General features: G+C 40.1%; 1 pseudogene; it reads right to left on the reverse strand.

The window, feature by feature from the left end:
* Nucleotides 1-2,654: 2,654 nt before the first annotated feature.
* The window catches only part of LOC107759412 ((R)-linalool synthase TPS5, chloroplastic-like), a 252,355-nt pseudogene continuing 238,859 nt past the window's right edge, over nucleotides 2,655-16,150 (reverse strand).

The raw sequence follows: 16,150 nt of genomic DNA on the forward strand, positions 1-16,150 counted from the left end.
ATTGTTCTTTTAATTAAATTCCGAATCTTCCGAAAACCAAAATCGATCGCACATGCAAGTCATAATACATATTACGAAGTTGCTCAGGATATTAAGTCATTGGACGGGGCGTAAATTCTATAAGGGTCGTTAAGAAGAAGAAGAAGAAGCCATGTTTAAGTTTGGGAAGAGAATCATCTTGAAAGGTAAACACCTCAAGGATTTGGAAGAGGAAGCCATGTTGATGTTGTTGGAGAAGTTACAATTGCAGGGTTAGAAGGACATGGTCCTTCAGTTGGATGGAAAGCTTGCTACAACTGAGATAGTAGAGTTTATGGCAAATTGTGAGATCAAAGATGGTATGGTCACCAGTGTGGTAAAGGGGGTGACAGTGAGTTTTGATGACAAAGAACTGGGAGAGTTTTAGGTGTACCTGCTGCAGGGTACAATGACTACAAGAAACTCAAATAGCCGAGCCTAGAGAATCTCCCTACTGCCCTTGCCATTACAAGAAAGTTTTATGACAATAAAGAAGAGCTTGAGCCCAAGGTTGTGTACAAAAGGAGGCACATTGCTACATTCATGGACCTGGTCCTTATGGAATATCTGGATAGTGGGAGTCAAATCAATTGGCCTAGATTTATCATCCAGCTTCTTGATAGGGTTCTGAATGGCACCAAAACTCATGCCATACCCTATGGTTTCATTATCATGGTTGTACTCACACATTTTAAGGTACCCATAAAGAAATGGGAGATTCGTACAAGCAAGGATCACTTTTGAGCAAATACTTTGACTGCTTATTACTATGAAGTCCACACCACTCTCAAAGAACCTGGTTCATCCAAAAAGATACATGTGGACATCAAAGTGTGAGCCTTGGTGCAAGAGAGTGGGATTAAGGATGTTGAAATTAAAAGGCTGAAGAAGAGGTTGGCAGAAGTAGAAGCTGAGAGAGATGCTCTCAGAGCTGAGCTTGCAAAAGAGAAGGAGAAGAATGATGGCATTCTTTAGGATATGCTGAAACTGCTTCAAGCCAAGAACCAAGAACCTGGTCCTTCCCAGCCTTAAGACCTTCTTAGCCTAGTTAGACTAACCAGTGATCGGGATGAGATTCTTTTCTTGTTTCTTTTGCTCATGATCCTGTGTTTTTATTTCTCTTATGCTTGTGGATGACTAAGTATCAACGATAATTAACTGTTTTTGTGCTCTAACTGTTTGTTGATGCTTCTTAGATGGCTAATATCATTAGATTGGTAAATGATGCTTGATTACATGATTGCATTTGTAGTAGCCCCAGTGGCCATGAGTAATTTCTATTAAAATCTGGTTATCTAACATAATTTCTATGCAACTTTTTGATGATGCCAAAAAGGGTAAGATAGGTTGTGCTTTTATTTTGGACTGTGATGTTTATAACCTAATGAACATGGTCCTTGATGAATAATGACTTTAAAATGAAAAGTGTTCTAACCTTGTGTTGGTATTGAGTTGAGTTGCTATAAGGCCTATGCTTCTGAAAAGTACAGAGTTTGTCATCATCAGAAAGGGTGAATTTGTTGGCCCAAGTGAAGTTTTGTTTTGATGATTGACAAAGGAACTTATGCATGAACCAGGTCCATACACAGTATACATAGACACGAGCAGATTCGAGCATAAGGGATGCACGTGAAGGAGATAAGCTTAAGTTGTTATATCTGATATCTTCTAATCGAAAAGGTTGCATAAATGATAAGGAGAAGGACTCCTTACTTGAAGAGAACTTTATCTAAGATAAGGGAGGAGTTAGAAGTTGAAGATAATTAGAACTCTTCCACCAAGGAAGAGTAGTATTAGAACTATAGTTATTTATTATTCTACTAACCCTATAAATTGCAGGAATTTCTCATTCTATAGAGACACACAAACGCTGAAGTTAAACGTGAGTTGAGAGTAAAATAGCAAGGCATTTGTAAACAATTATTGTGTGATTCAAGTGTACGAATCTGAAGCTACATGAACCAGATATAAGAACCAGTTCCAAGCGTTTGTCTTTTATTCTAGTTCAATTGTAGTAGGTATTTTCAATTTGTACCTTTCGACTTTATCTAGAAGCAAGTGTATTAGGTACTCTGAGTATTCAAGTTAGATTTAACTTGAAGTTGTCGCAACAGTTAGAGGTTGGTTGCCACAACGAGTTTAGAATTAATCCTTAGGTTTACAAAGAGTTTTGTAAATGATGTTTTGGCTCAGTGAATTAGTGAAGTATTGGGGAAATTCTACTGAGTAGTAGGTCATAATTTTTCACCTTTTGAGCTGGGTGTTTTTCACGTAAAAATAATTGTGTTCTTTACTTTTCGCATTTACTATTTTCGCAACAGTAGTATAAGGAATACTTAGAAGAACCAGATTCTTCTATATTCAGTGCACACGAAAATTGGACACCACACAAGCCACCCCGCTCTTGTGTGTCATTGAAGTATAAAACATCAGGTGCCTTATATTGAGATGCTGTTTTTTATTTTATTTTGAGCAAGCAGGTGCCTTATGTTGAGATACTGTTTTTTATTTTATTTTGAGCAAGCATAGGTTTAGAGTCTTATTTTTTGATAATAGATGCAGTACATAATAATTTTCATACACACTTAAAAGTAATGAGAAGACTGTTTAGGGGCCGAAGTACTTGGGACCTCTTATTATAATGGAGTGATAGGCTCAAAAAGTATTTTGGAGATACTATTTTTAACTTCGCCATTTTGAATTCCATGCCCATCTCCATGCAAATACATGCAATGTGCTGTTCTTGCGATATTCTTTGTAATTTCGACGAATGTATCAAAAAATAATAAGTTTTCCCTTTGAGTTGTGTTCATCCGTTCCCATGTCTCCTTAATACAGAAACGTATGTGTTATCTCGCTTCTTCTTCGAAAGCACCCTTTTCGTTCATGTAACACTGAATTTACTTAGGAACATCACCCCTCTTCAATTCATCCTGAATTAATGAAGGATTAAAATACCCAAGAATAATTTAGGCACAAGCAAAAAATTCAACAAAGACTATATAGAAAAAAATTATTAAACTAGGGAGAGAACGTGGTAGGAGGCGTTTTCACAACTCATAAACTCTTGAATCTCTCTACATCATAGTTACCTCTGTACAAGAAAATAAGTAGTAGCACCCCTATTTATAATCCTACAAAACCAAAAACATATTCCAATATAAAATTGGTAAATAAAACCTAACAAGACATGAATTAAGTAAACTTGTAAATACCAAATCCTAGACAATTTAGGAATACTAATTAAATTTGGATTAATTTCCAATAATTAATTATAAGAATAAATAAATAAATGAGACACAGATTTTGTTTATAATTATAAATCAGGAGACGTATAAATTAATTTTGTATGAGAGAATAAAGGTTTAAAAGCATACCGATAATGTCGCTAAATCATCGGCAAGACGAAAAATTGTAGCAGAGCAGCGAATTAAGTCAGGGTATTTGCTTAATGATTCCAATGCCTTTTTGGGAACTGGATTTGTGACGAGGAAAAATGCATGGACTAATACCATAGGAACTGCAATTGAGATCCATGCATTGTCCATGTACTCTTTTAGAGTTGGCACATATCCACTATAGTACCATCTTGCTTCTCGTATGAAAGATTTGCACAAATCTGCCCACTAATAACATGTCTCAAATAATTAGTAGTGCAAATAAATTGATTATTTTTTAAATTTGTAGTATTTAATTTTTGTTGTTGTTTTGGGGGTGGGGTGGGGGATATTGCGGAGGCTGACATATGTTGCATGGGTTTAATAGGTTTGAGCATAGCTATATATGTGAAATTTCAGTAAATTTTCAATATATATTAAATTCTGAACCCGTAATTTCAAAAATATAATTGGTTCTTATGATGAAAAGCTTAAAGGTTGAACACATCAAATTTAAATATTGGATACGCCTCATGAGAGAATTAGAGGCGGTTTGGGAAGAGAGAACAATAGCTTGAAGAATTAAGGGTACGTACTAAAAGAAGGAAAATCTTAAGTAAAATGAATCATACAGATTTTGTAAGGTAGGGTAGGACGTCGATCCCTTGCTCTTTGAGAATCTCGTGTGCCATTTCATTGGTAATATTGAAGAGTGCAAGGTAACATACTTTCATATAGTCTGGAAGTTGCTCTATCGCTTTTATCTCCCATCTGAATTTATATTATCAGTTATCAAATTAATTTCACGTGAAAAACACAAAAGAAAGGTGATTAACTAGAGATATATATAGCTGCTTTACCCAAAAGTAACTGACCTTTTAATAGCATCAGTGAAGACTTCCAACTCATCAAGAGTGCCATAAACATCGTAAATATCATCTATTATTCCAACAAAAGCAATGACTTTTGTCAACATTCTTCGGAAGTAGCTGTGTTGAGGCTCAAATTCTATCCCCACTGCCCAAAACAAATTCTCCACCAGTCTATCCCTTGAAAATGACAACTTTTCTGCAAGACATGTGTTCTTCCATCACCTTTACATGAAAATTAATGTTGTATGAGAAAAATAATAGGATAAAACCAAATCATCTTATTTAACTTTAATCCGCTTAATTAAAATATATCTCACCTTGATAGAATTCTCAAATCTTGTTGGTGTGCTGCTTGAACAATGTTGAAGTCCAACTTAGCAAGCTCGAGCAACAAAGGATTAGCATTTGACATAATCTCGTAAATGCTTATATACCACTCTGTCTCTAATCTTGGCATCATCCAATGCCTAGGCAGTTGTAAGGCATGTTGCGCTAATGCGACCATTCGATTCTCTTTATGATCACAATGATTGCCTAGATAATTCTTTAGATGTGCCGCTGTGAATCTTGTCGCATATTTCAAAGTGGTTTCAGTTTTTGTAGCGAGAAACGAAGCTTCATATAATTGTAACAAACTTATTGTGTCGATACAAATATTTTCCTTGAGATTGTCATTTTCGTCTTTGAAGTCGTTGAATATGTCTAGAACACGAGAAAATATATATGATGGTCAAATCCTAGAAGGTTGACTTCATTAGATATTCTTTCAAACACATTGTATCTCCTAAATTATGTACAGAAACAATTATTTTACATTCTTAAGGTAACTATTGCTTGTATGTATATATGTATGTCCCTACATTAACAATCAAACATGTAAAACAACTGTATGTGGCAACCTCCACATTAACCAAAATTTGCTTTTAAGAAATACTGTTAACTATAACCAATATCATAATGAAAGAAGATCAAAGATTGTCAATCAGCTCCAACTTCTCTAACTCTTGTGATCCCTCAGCTATTATCATCTTCTTCATTTCCTCCTTCAGTTCGTTAAAACGTTTCATATACTTCTCTCCCTACACAACACATTTACAATTGATGATCAGCTACGTAATCTTTTGAATGATATTATAACGAATTAATTATGCAGATAATTATATTGAATAACATGAATATGTGCTAAACAAATTATTTAACCGCATAATCATTGTGTATGGACTGAATATACTCAAAATCCCACGTGGTAGGTTGGTAATTCTCTGAACGTCTAGTGAGATTTTGATCTGAAGCTGAAATAGCGGAGTACTGATTAGGTGATGGTTCAGTTTTGGTAGAGAGGCAGCTGGCTTTTGGCTTTCCTCGGCTGAAAGAGGAAATTAAAAAAGTAGATGACGGAGGTCTTTTGGAGGTGGCCGTGTAGCATCCATACATTGGTACATATTGCCACGTCCATTATATTGATTCACTTCAATGTGTGGAGAGAATATATTTTTAGCTTAATGTTATCTAAATATATAGATTCATCTTTATAACAGGGAAAAAACTTACACATGCTTTTTGTGTCTCTTTATTTTATTTTATTTTTCATTAAGCCAATCACCCAGGTTTTCACATCCTATGGTGTTGGGGGTTTTGGCGAGACCCCTACCATGTATATATCCTGTGTGTCTATTTTTTTTATTAAGCCAATCACCCAGGTTTTCATATCCTATGGTGTTGGGGGTTTTGGCGAGACCCCTTGTCACGCCCCGAACCTAGGAGCGAGACAAGCACCCCGTGCCTCACCTAACCTGGCGTACCAAATTGCGACTAAGGGACTCTGAACACATAATGTCATACTTTGGCCATGGGGCCACCTTGCAAGACAATTTGCGAAGCAAAATATAAAACTGAATGGAAACTAGCACTAACTAAATATCAATATAAAGCTAGGCCGACAAGGCCGTCATAGCTACTACAGCTGACAAACCACCAATTTATACAAACCCAACATACTGCACTAACCAACAGGATATGCCTACAAGCCTCTACTGATAGATGTACTGTGATCGGAACAGGGCCCCGACCTACCCATAACATATATACAGATATACATAAGATGTACACAAAACTCTAGACCTGGCAACTCCGAAAGACGTGGAGCATACCGATCAGGCGGAACTCGGGAAACACCTACTGAGGAGGTCTACCCGTCTGTCTGTCTGAACCTGCACGCATGAAATGCAGCGCCCCAAAAAAGGGACGTCAGTACGAAATAATGTACCGAGTATGTAAGGCAATAAAATAACTGAAATCTGAAACTGAACTGATAATATGATAACTGAAATTAACTGGGAGTCAAAGATGATCTGGAGATATACTTACCTGCTGATACTGACTCAACTCCTTCAATATAGTAAGTAAAATAATTGTACGGCCTTATAAGGCTCGGTATATATAACTGCTCTGCCATAGTAGGCTCGCTTATAGGCGCTCGGCCATACTAGGCTATGTATCTCGACCATGCTGGGCTCGCTCATAGGCGCTCGGCCACAGTAGGCTCGGTATATAACTTTCCATCTGATCAGAGGTTGCCCAATAGGGGCCTGCCCATCGATTATAGCTCGATGGTAATGAAAATACTGTAATACTGTATATATAGGCTTGCTGCTCTCTTGACTGGAAGAAGACAATACTAAAATTGAATATAGAGTCTCAATAAGGAATAATATTGTAACTTATGAGACTAGAATAGTGTGAATAAATTCATGAATATGAACTTCTCTTTTGTCTCATTACTAACACATGTAGCTACGAGATCATGCCAAAATGAAGGAAGGCTTAGCCTTAACATACCTTATCACAATCTTTTCAATCACCAAGTTGAACTCACCTCTTCGCACCTTAATCTACAAGAATGATAATAATACTATCGTTAAGTTACGAAAGGTACAACTATCGCACAACGAACGACAAACCTATTTTGTATTAAAACGGGCAGCATCTCCCCTATAATATGCCCTTCCTCCAACTTCAAGATAACACCAACAATACAAGGACAGAACAATAACAACATATATACATCATTTTCCAGCCCTATATACACCATCAAATACTACAAAACAGCCCAACACACCCCAATCTCTTCGTACACAAAACGACTACCGTAGTAGTGTCAAACGACCCGAAAATGTTATGACGAACGACCAGCCAACCACCCTACATTTATACGGTGTTTATAAACCCCCTTCCTCCTCCAAAACTCCACAAAATAGTAATAAAACACGCAGCCCAACAGCAACACAAAACAGTCCACAAAACAGTCCGCTACAAGTGAATAACTCGAACTCACGGCTTCCGATCACCGTCCCGTGAGTTCTTACAAGTATAGAACGACTTACCATGAATTTACAGCAGAAAAAATGGATGAAAGAGAGCAGTAAACTCACCTTATTTGTTGGATAACTCAGCTCCTATCTTGGTTCTTCAAACTCTAAGTTTTACCTCCAATTGGAACTTGAAAGGGAGAGAAAATCAATTAGGGTTTGTGGGAAATTTTTGGGAGGATTCTTTGCAGAGCTTATGTCTGGTTATTATGCTCTATTTTAAGTCTAATATATGAAGAAAATAGGCCCTTAAAAGGCCTCTTTGGACGACCCGAAAATGGCCCATTTTTGGGCTTTCATTTAAGCAAGTAGGTGACACACCTACTTGTCACCTAGCAGCTTGCGCAGTATCGCAAAAATGCACATATCTCTCTACTCCGATGTCGTATTGACAAATGGTTTAATGCGTTGGAAAATAGACTCATAGATCTTTAATTTGATGGGTGGAACACACCATAACTCTAAGTATATTGGGAGAAAATTGCAGTTACATTTGACCCAAAGTTTCAGTAAAACTTATGAATGTAACTTGTGATGACTTTCATCGACTTTTGTTCCACAACTCGCTTGACTTAAAAACATAACACACGGATGTAATACGACTAATATAAATCATAACATAATCTCTTTATCATGTTAATCACCCTAGTCTCACCCCAAAGGTACATGTTATAACATTCCCAACTTGTCGACTTTCGATGAAACATTGTTTTATTTAATTGCTTTAGCTTCTGAACTGTCCAACCCTCTTTGTACTTGTTGTTCATGATCTTCAATATTTGTAACCTCAGAGGTAACATGATTAACTTACTTTATATACTTTTAAATATTATCTCATTTTTTTGTCCTACATTAGTTTGCTTACGACGCATTTTTACATACGAAAATATAGGGTGTAACATCACTCCCCCTTGGGAACATTCGTCCTCGAATGTTTACTCTTGGAGACTTTGGAAACTCTTTCCAGAGTATCCTTCGTACACTAGGTTAAAACCAACCTGCACGTAGCCAGAAACATACTATGCATGCCACACATGGCCAATCTTTATAAATAGCAGCAATTTGCCTCTGACATAATCCTGTCTCGTAGCCCTGCTACATCTGGAACACACAAACGACCCTTGTATCTGAGAACCCCATCTCCCTTGAGCTCTAACAATGGCTTCTTCTGCTGCGGAACTCGCTCTCTCAACTCGACCAACTCTGGGTCCTCGTACTGCCTTTCCTTGACTTTAGCTATGAGGGATGATTTTGCAGTGTTTTGGATTACAACTCCACCATCCTCAGAATCTACTAACCGAACCCCCAACGAAGCCAATTGATGAATATCTCTAGCTAATTGTCTTTTCTCGGGCTCTACATGTGCTAAGCTACCCATAGATCGGCGACTTAAGGCATCTGCTACAACATTAGCTTTCCCTGGATGGTAGAGAATGTTAACATCGTAATCTTGCAATAACTCAAGCCATCGCCTCTGTCGCAAATTCAACTCTTTCTGCTTGAAAATATATTGTAGGCTTTTATGATCAGTAAATATATCAACATGAACACCATATAAATAATGCCGCCATATCTTAAGTGCATGGACAACCGCAGCTAACTCGAGGTCGTGGGTCGGATAATTCCTCTCGTGCTTCCTCAACTGCCTTGAAGCATATGCAATTACCTTCCCATGTTGCATCAGGACACATCCTAACCCGACACCCGATGCATCACAATACACGGCATAACCCTCTAGACCCTCTGGAAGTGTTAGAACTGGAGCTGAGGTCAACTTGTTCTTAAGCTCTTGGAAACTCCGCTCACAAGCCTCTGTCCATTGAAACTTAGTTTCTTTCTGTGTCAACTTCGTCAATGGTGCCGAAAGGGAAGAAATACCCTCTACGAACCTCCGATAGTATCCTGCTAAGCCTAGAAAGCTACGAACCTCTGTCGGAGTGGTAGGTCTAGGCCAAGATTTCACGGCCTCAATCTTCTGAGTGTCCACCTTTATCCCTTCATCTGATACAATATGCCCCAAGAATGCTACAGACTTCAACCAGAACTCACATTTAGAAAACTTAGCATACAACTTACGATCACGGAGGGTTTGGAGTACCGCTCGCAGGTGGTCCGCATGCTCATCCTCTGAACGGGAATAAACCAGAATATCATCAATAAATACTATCACGAACAGATCTAAAAATGGCCGGAATAGGCTATTCATCAAGTCCATAAATACAGCGGGTGCATTAGTCAACCCGAAGGACATGACAAGGAACTCGAAGTGACCATATCGGGTCCTGAAGGCTGTCTTCGGAATATCTTTTTCCCGAACTCTGACCTGGTGGTACCCCGACCTCAAATCAATCTTGGAAAAGCATCTAGCTCCCTGCAACTGATCAAACAAGTCATCGATCCTTGGAAGTGGATACTTATTCTTAATAGTTACCTTGTTCAACTGCCTATAATCGATACACATCCTCAGCGAGCCGTCTTTCTTCCGCACAAATAGTACCGGTGCACCCCAAGGTGAGGTACTGCGCCTAATGTAACCTTTCTCCAGCAAATCTTTTAACTGCTCCTTCAACTCCTTCAATTCGGTAGGTGCCATTCTATACGGAGGGACGAATATTGGTTGAGTTCCTGGAAGCAAATCGATGCTAAAATCAATCTCTCGCTCTGGAGGAATACCCGGAAGCTCATCTGGAAACACATCTGCATACTCTTTGACTATGGGAATAGACTGAAGTGTAGGTATCTCAGCATCTGCATCTCTAACTCGCACAATATGATAAATGCACCCTTTTGCGATCATTTTCCTCGCCTTCAGATAGGAAATAAACCTACCTCTGGGTGTTGGTGTATTACCTACCCATTCAAGGACTGGCTCACCCGGAAAATGAAATTTGGCTACCTTTGCTCGGCAATCAACTGTGGCATAGCAAGCTGCCAACCAGTCCATGCCCATGATAGCATCAAAGTCCATCATCTCTAGCTCAACTAGGTCAGCTGAGGTCTGACGACTACAAATTATCACCGTACAACCTCGGTAAACCCGTCTAGCAATAATCGATTCTCCGACCGGTGTAGATACCGCAAAAGGATCACTTAGTATTTCAGGCACTATACCAAACTTCCTCGCGACAAATGGGGTAATATACGATAAAGTAGATCCTGGGTCTATCAAAGCATAAGCATCGTGAGAGAAAATGGTTAATATACCTGTCACAACGTCTGGTGAAGACTCCTGGTCCTGTCGACCCGCTAAAGCATAGATACGGTTCTGATTACCACTTGAACTGGAACCTCTACCTCTGCCTCGACCTCTACCAGCCGAAGACTGAGACTCACGCCTTGAAGGATGCACGGACATAGACGATCCTGTTGCTGAACTCGCTGGTTGTGCCATTCCCCCAGAATCTCTATTTGGGCAATCTCGCATCATATGCCCCGGACGCCCACATGTATAACAAGCATCAGAACCTGCTCGGCATTGACCCAAGTGTCCTCTACCACAGATGTCACACCGCGGAGGAAATGACCATGTCTGCGCAGAACCTCGTTGTCGCTGCAAACCCGACGCCCGTGAGCTCTCACCTGGTCCTGACTGAGTATAGCGGTCATACCCGTAACCCTGTAACTGAGGTGGCGGAGGCCTAGGTGGCCGTCCGAAGTACTGGGTCCTATAACTACCCTGAGATTGCTCCTGAGACCTGGGAAATCTCATCCTCTTACGTTGCCCTTGCTCAGCCCTCTCTGTACCCTGCTGCCAACGCCTACCCCTTTCTATATTCTGGGCAAATGCCTGAATCCGGGAGATATCCATACTATCCTGCAATGCAGCGGTGGCACATGCCTCGGTTAACTCTGGGGCTAACCCTGCTATAAACCTGTGAATCCTGTCCCGCATAGTAGAAACTATGGATGGTGCATATCTGGCCAATGAGTCAAAATGGAGACTATACTCTCGAACACTCATATTACCCTGCTTGAGGGCTAGAAACTGATCGACTCGAGCCTGTCGGATCTCCCGCGGTAAGTACTGGTCAAGGAAAGCATCTGAAAAATTCTCCCAAATAGCTGGAGGTGTATCACGTCCCCTGGACCTCTCCCATCCCTCATACCAAAGGATGGCTATATCTCGGAGTCGAAAAGCTGCTAGCTCAACTGCCTCTTTCTCCGTGGCATGCATAACACGAAAGATCCTGTGAAGCTGATCTATGAAATCCTGCGGGTCCTCCCTCTGATCTGTCCCCGTGAACTCTGGGGGACTCAAAGCAATAAACTCTCGGACCCTTGAACTCCCAGACCCCTCAGAAGTTCCTGCACTAGCTGATGCCCTAGCATGTTGCTGGGTAGCTACCAACTGTGTCAACAAATGCACCGCACTCCTTAAGTCCTGATCTGATGGAAGTGGAGGGAGAACTGGATGTGCGGTTTCCCTAGGAATCTCTGTAGTTGGTGGAGGAGCCGGTAATGGCTGAGTAGGGGTCTCCCCTTGAGCCTCAGACTGGGCCCCATCTACTGGGGGTACCCTGTTGGTCCCCTCACCTACTACTGTATCTCTCCTCTGGCTAGCCGTAGTCTTCCTAGTCACCGTCATCTATGCATGCAAACACCAACACATAAGTTTAATTCAAATTTCCTATAACTCAGTTCTATAGCACGATTTAGATTTCAAAGAAGTGTAACCAACTCCTAAATGCCCTGTAGTTCCTTGCTTATATAATGTGGTGCACAACACATCTATAAACAAGACCCTACTAGACACGGCTTGTAGACTCCCTAGGACAGAACTGCTCTGATACCAAGTTTGTCACGCCCCGAACCTAGGAGCGAGACAAGCACCCCGTGCCTCACCTAACCTGGCGTACCAAATTGCGACTAAGGGACTCTGAACACATAATGTCATACTTTGGCCATGGGGCCACCTTGCAAGACAATTTGCGAAGCAAAATATAAAACTGAATGGAAACTAGCACTAACTAAATATCAATATAAAGCTAGGCCGACAAGGCCGTCATAGCTACTACAGCTGACAAACCACCAATTTATACAAACCCAACATACTGCACTAACCAACAGGATATGCCTACAAGCCTCTACTGATAGATGTACTGTGATCGGAACAGGGCCCCGACCTACCCATAACATATATACAGATATACATAAGATGTACACAAAACTCTAGACCTGGCAACTCCGAAAGACGTGGAGCATACCGATCAGGCGGAACTCGGGAAACACCTACTGAGGAGGTCTACCCGTCTGTCTGTCTGAACCTGCACGCATGAAATGCAGCACCCCCAAAAAAGGGACGTCAGTACGAAATAATGTACCGAGTATGTAAGGCAATAAAATAACTGAAATCTGAAACTGAACTGATAATATGATAACTGAAATTAACTGGGAGTCAAAGATGATCTGGAGATATACTTACCTGCTGATACTGACTCAACTCCTTCAATATAGTAAGTAAAATAATTGTACGGCCTTATAAGGCTCGGTATATATAACTGCTCTGCCATAGTAGGCTCGCTTATAGGCGCTCGGCCATACTAGGCTATGTATCTCGACCATGCTGGGCTCGCTCATAGGCGCTCGGCCACAGTAGGCTCGGTATATAACTTTCCATCTGATCAGAGGTTGCCCAATAGGGGCCTGCCCATCGATTATAGCTCGATGGTAATGAAAATACTGTAATACTGTATATATAGGCTTGCTGCTCTCTTGACTGGAAGAAGACAATACTAAAATTGAATATAGAGTCTCAATAAGGAATAATATTGTAACTTATGAGACTAGAATAGTGTGAATAAATTCATGAATATGAACTTCTCTTTTTGTCTCATTACTAACACATGTAGCTACGAGATCATGCCAAAATGAAGGAAGGCTTAGCCTTAACATACCTTATCACAATCTTTTCAATCACCAAGTTGAACTCACCTCTTCGCACCTTAATCTACAAGAATGATAATAATACTATCGTTAAGTTACGAAAGGTACAACTATCGCACAACGAACGACAAACCTATTTTGTATTAAAACGGGCAGCATCTCCCCTATAATATGCCCTTCCTCCAACTTCAAGATAACACCAACAATACAAGGACAGAACAATAACAACATATATACATCATTTTCCAGCCCTATATACACCATCAAATACTACAAAACAGCCCAACACACCCCAATCTCTTCGTACACAAAACGACCACCGTAGTAGTGTCAAACGACCCGAAAATGTTATGACGAACGACCAGCCAACCACCCTACATTTATACGGTGTTTATAAACCCCCTTCCTCCTCCAAAACTCCACAAAATAGTAATAAAACACGCAGCCCAACAGCAACACAAAACAGTCCACAAAACAGTCCGCTACAAGTGAATAACTCGAACTCACGGCTTCCGATCACCGTCCCGTGAGTTCTTACAAGTATAGAACGACTTACCATGAATTTACAGCAGAAAAAATGGATGAAAGAGAGCAGTAAACTCACCTTATTTGTTGGATAACTCAGCTCCTATCTTGGTTCTTCAAACTCTAAGTTTTACCTCCAATTGGAACTTGAAAGGGAGAGAAAATCAATTAGGGTTTGTGGGAAATTTTTGGGAGGATTCTTTGCAGAGCTTATGTCTGGTTATTATGCTCTATTTTAAGTCTAATATATGAAGAAAATAGGCCCTTAAAAGGCCTCTTTGGACGACCCGAAAATGGCCCATTTTTGGGCTTTCATTTAAGCAAGTAGGTGACACACCTACTTGTCACCTAGCAGCTTGCGCAGTATCGCAAAAATGCACATATCTCTCTACTCCGATGTCGTATTGACAAATGGTTTAATGCGTTGGAAAATAGACTCATAGATCTTTAATTTGATGGGTGGAACACACCATAACTCTAAGTATATTGGGAGAAAATTGCAGTTACATTTGACCCAAAGTTTCAGTAAAACTTATGAATGTAACTTGTGATGACTTTCATCGACTTTTGTTCCACAACTCGCTTGACTTAAAAACATAACACACGGATGTAATACGACTAATATAAATCATAACATAATCTCTTTATCATGTTAATCACCCTAGTCTCACCCCAAAGGTACATGTTATAACATTCCCAACTTGTCGACTTTCGATGAAACATTGTTTTATTTAATTGCTTTAGCTTCTGAACTGTCCAACCCTCTTTGTACTTGTTGTTCATGATCTTCAATATTTGTAACCTCAGAGGTAACATGATTAACTTACAATGCAAGTTTGTCACGCCCCGAACCTAGGAGCGAGACAAGCACCCCGTGCCTCACCTAACCTGGCGTACCAAATTGCGACTAAGGGACTCTGAACACATAATGTCATACTTTGGCCATGGGGCCACCTTGCAAGACAATTTGCGAAGCAAAATATAAAACTGAATGGAAACTAGCACTAACTAAATATCAATATAAAGCTAGGCCGACAAGGCCGTCATAGCTACTACAGCTGACAAACCACCAATTTATACAAACCCAACATACTGCACTAACCAACAGGATATGCCTACAAGCCTCTACTGATAGATGTACTGTGATCGGAACAGGGCCCCGACCTACCCATAACATATATACAGATATACATAAGATGTACACAAAACTCTAGACCTGGCAACTCCGAAAGACGTGGAGCATACCGATCAGGCGGAACTCGGGAAACACCTACTGAGGAGGTCTACCCGTCTGTCTGTCTGAACCTGCACGCATGAAATGCAGCCCCCCCAAAAAGGGACGTCAGTACGAAATAATGTACCGAGTATGTAAGGCAATAAAATAACTGAAATCTGAAACTGAACTGATAATATGATAACTGAAATTAACTGGGAGTCAAAGATGATCTGGAGATATACTTACCTGCTGATACTGACTCAACTCCTTCAATATAGTAAGTAAAATAATTGTACGGCCTTATAAGGCTCGGTATATATAACTGCTCTGCCATAGTAGGCTCGCTTATAGGCGCTCGGCCATACTAGGCTATGTATCTCGACCATGCTGGGCTCGCTCATAGGCGCTCGGCCACAGTAGGCTCGGTATATAACTTTCCATCTGATCAGAGGTTGCCCAATAGGGGCCTGCCCATCGATTATAGCTCGATGGTAATGAAAATACTGTAATACTGTATATATAGGCTTGCTGCTCTCTTGACTGGAAGAAGACAATACTAAAATTGAATATAGAGTCTCAATAAGGAATAATATTGTAACTTATGAGACTAGAATAGTGTGAATAAATTCATGAATATGAACTTCTCTTTTGTCTCATTACTAACACATGTAGCTACGAGATCATGCCAAAATGAAGGAAGGCTTAGCCTTAACATACCTTATCACAATCTTTTCAATCACCAAGTTGAACTCACCTCTTCGCACCTTAATCTACAAGAATGATAATAATACTATCGTTAAGTTACGAAAGATACAACTATCGCACAACGAACGACAAACCTATTTTGTATTAAAACGGGCAGCATCTCCCCTATAATATGCCCTTCCTCCA

This window comes from Nicotiana tabacum, unplaced genomic scaffold, assembly GCF_000715075.1.
Source record: "Nicotiana tabacum cultivar K326 unplaced genomic scaffold, ASM71507v2 Un00001, whole genome shotgun sequence".
Taxonomy (NCBI): domain Eukaryota; kingdom Viridiplantae; phylum Streptophyta; class Magnoliopsida; order Solanales; family Solanaceae; genus Nicotiana; species Nicotiana tabacum.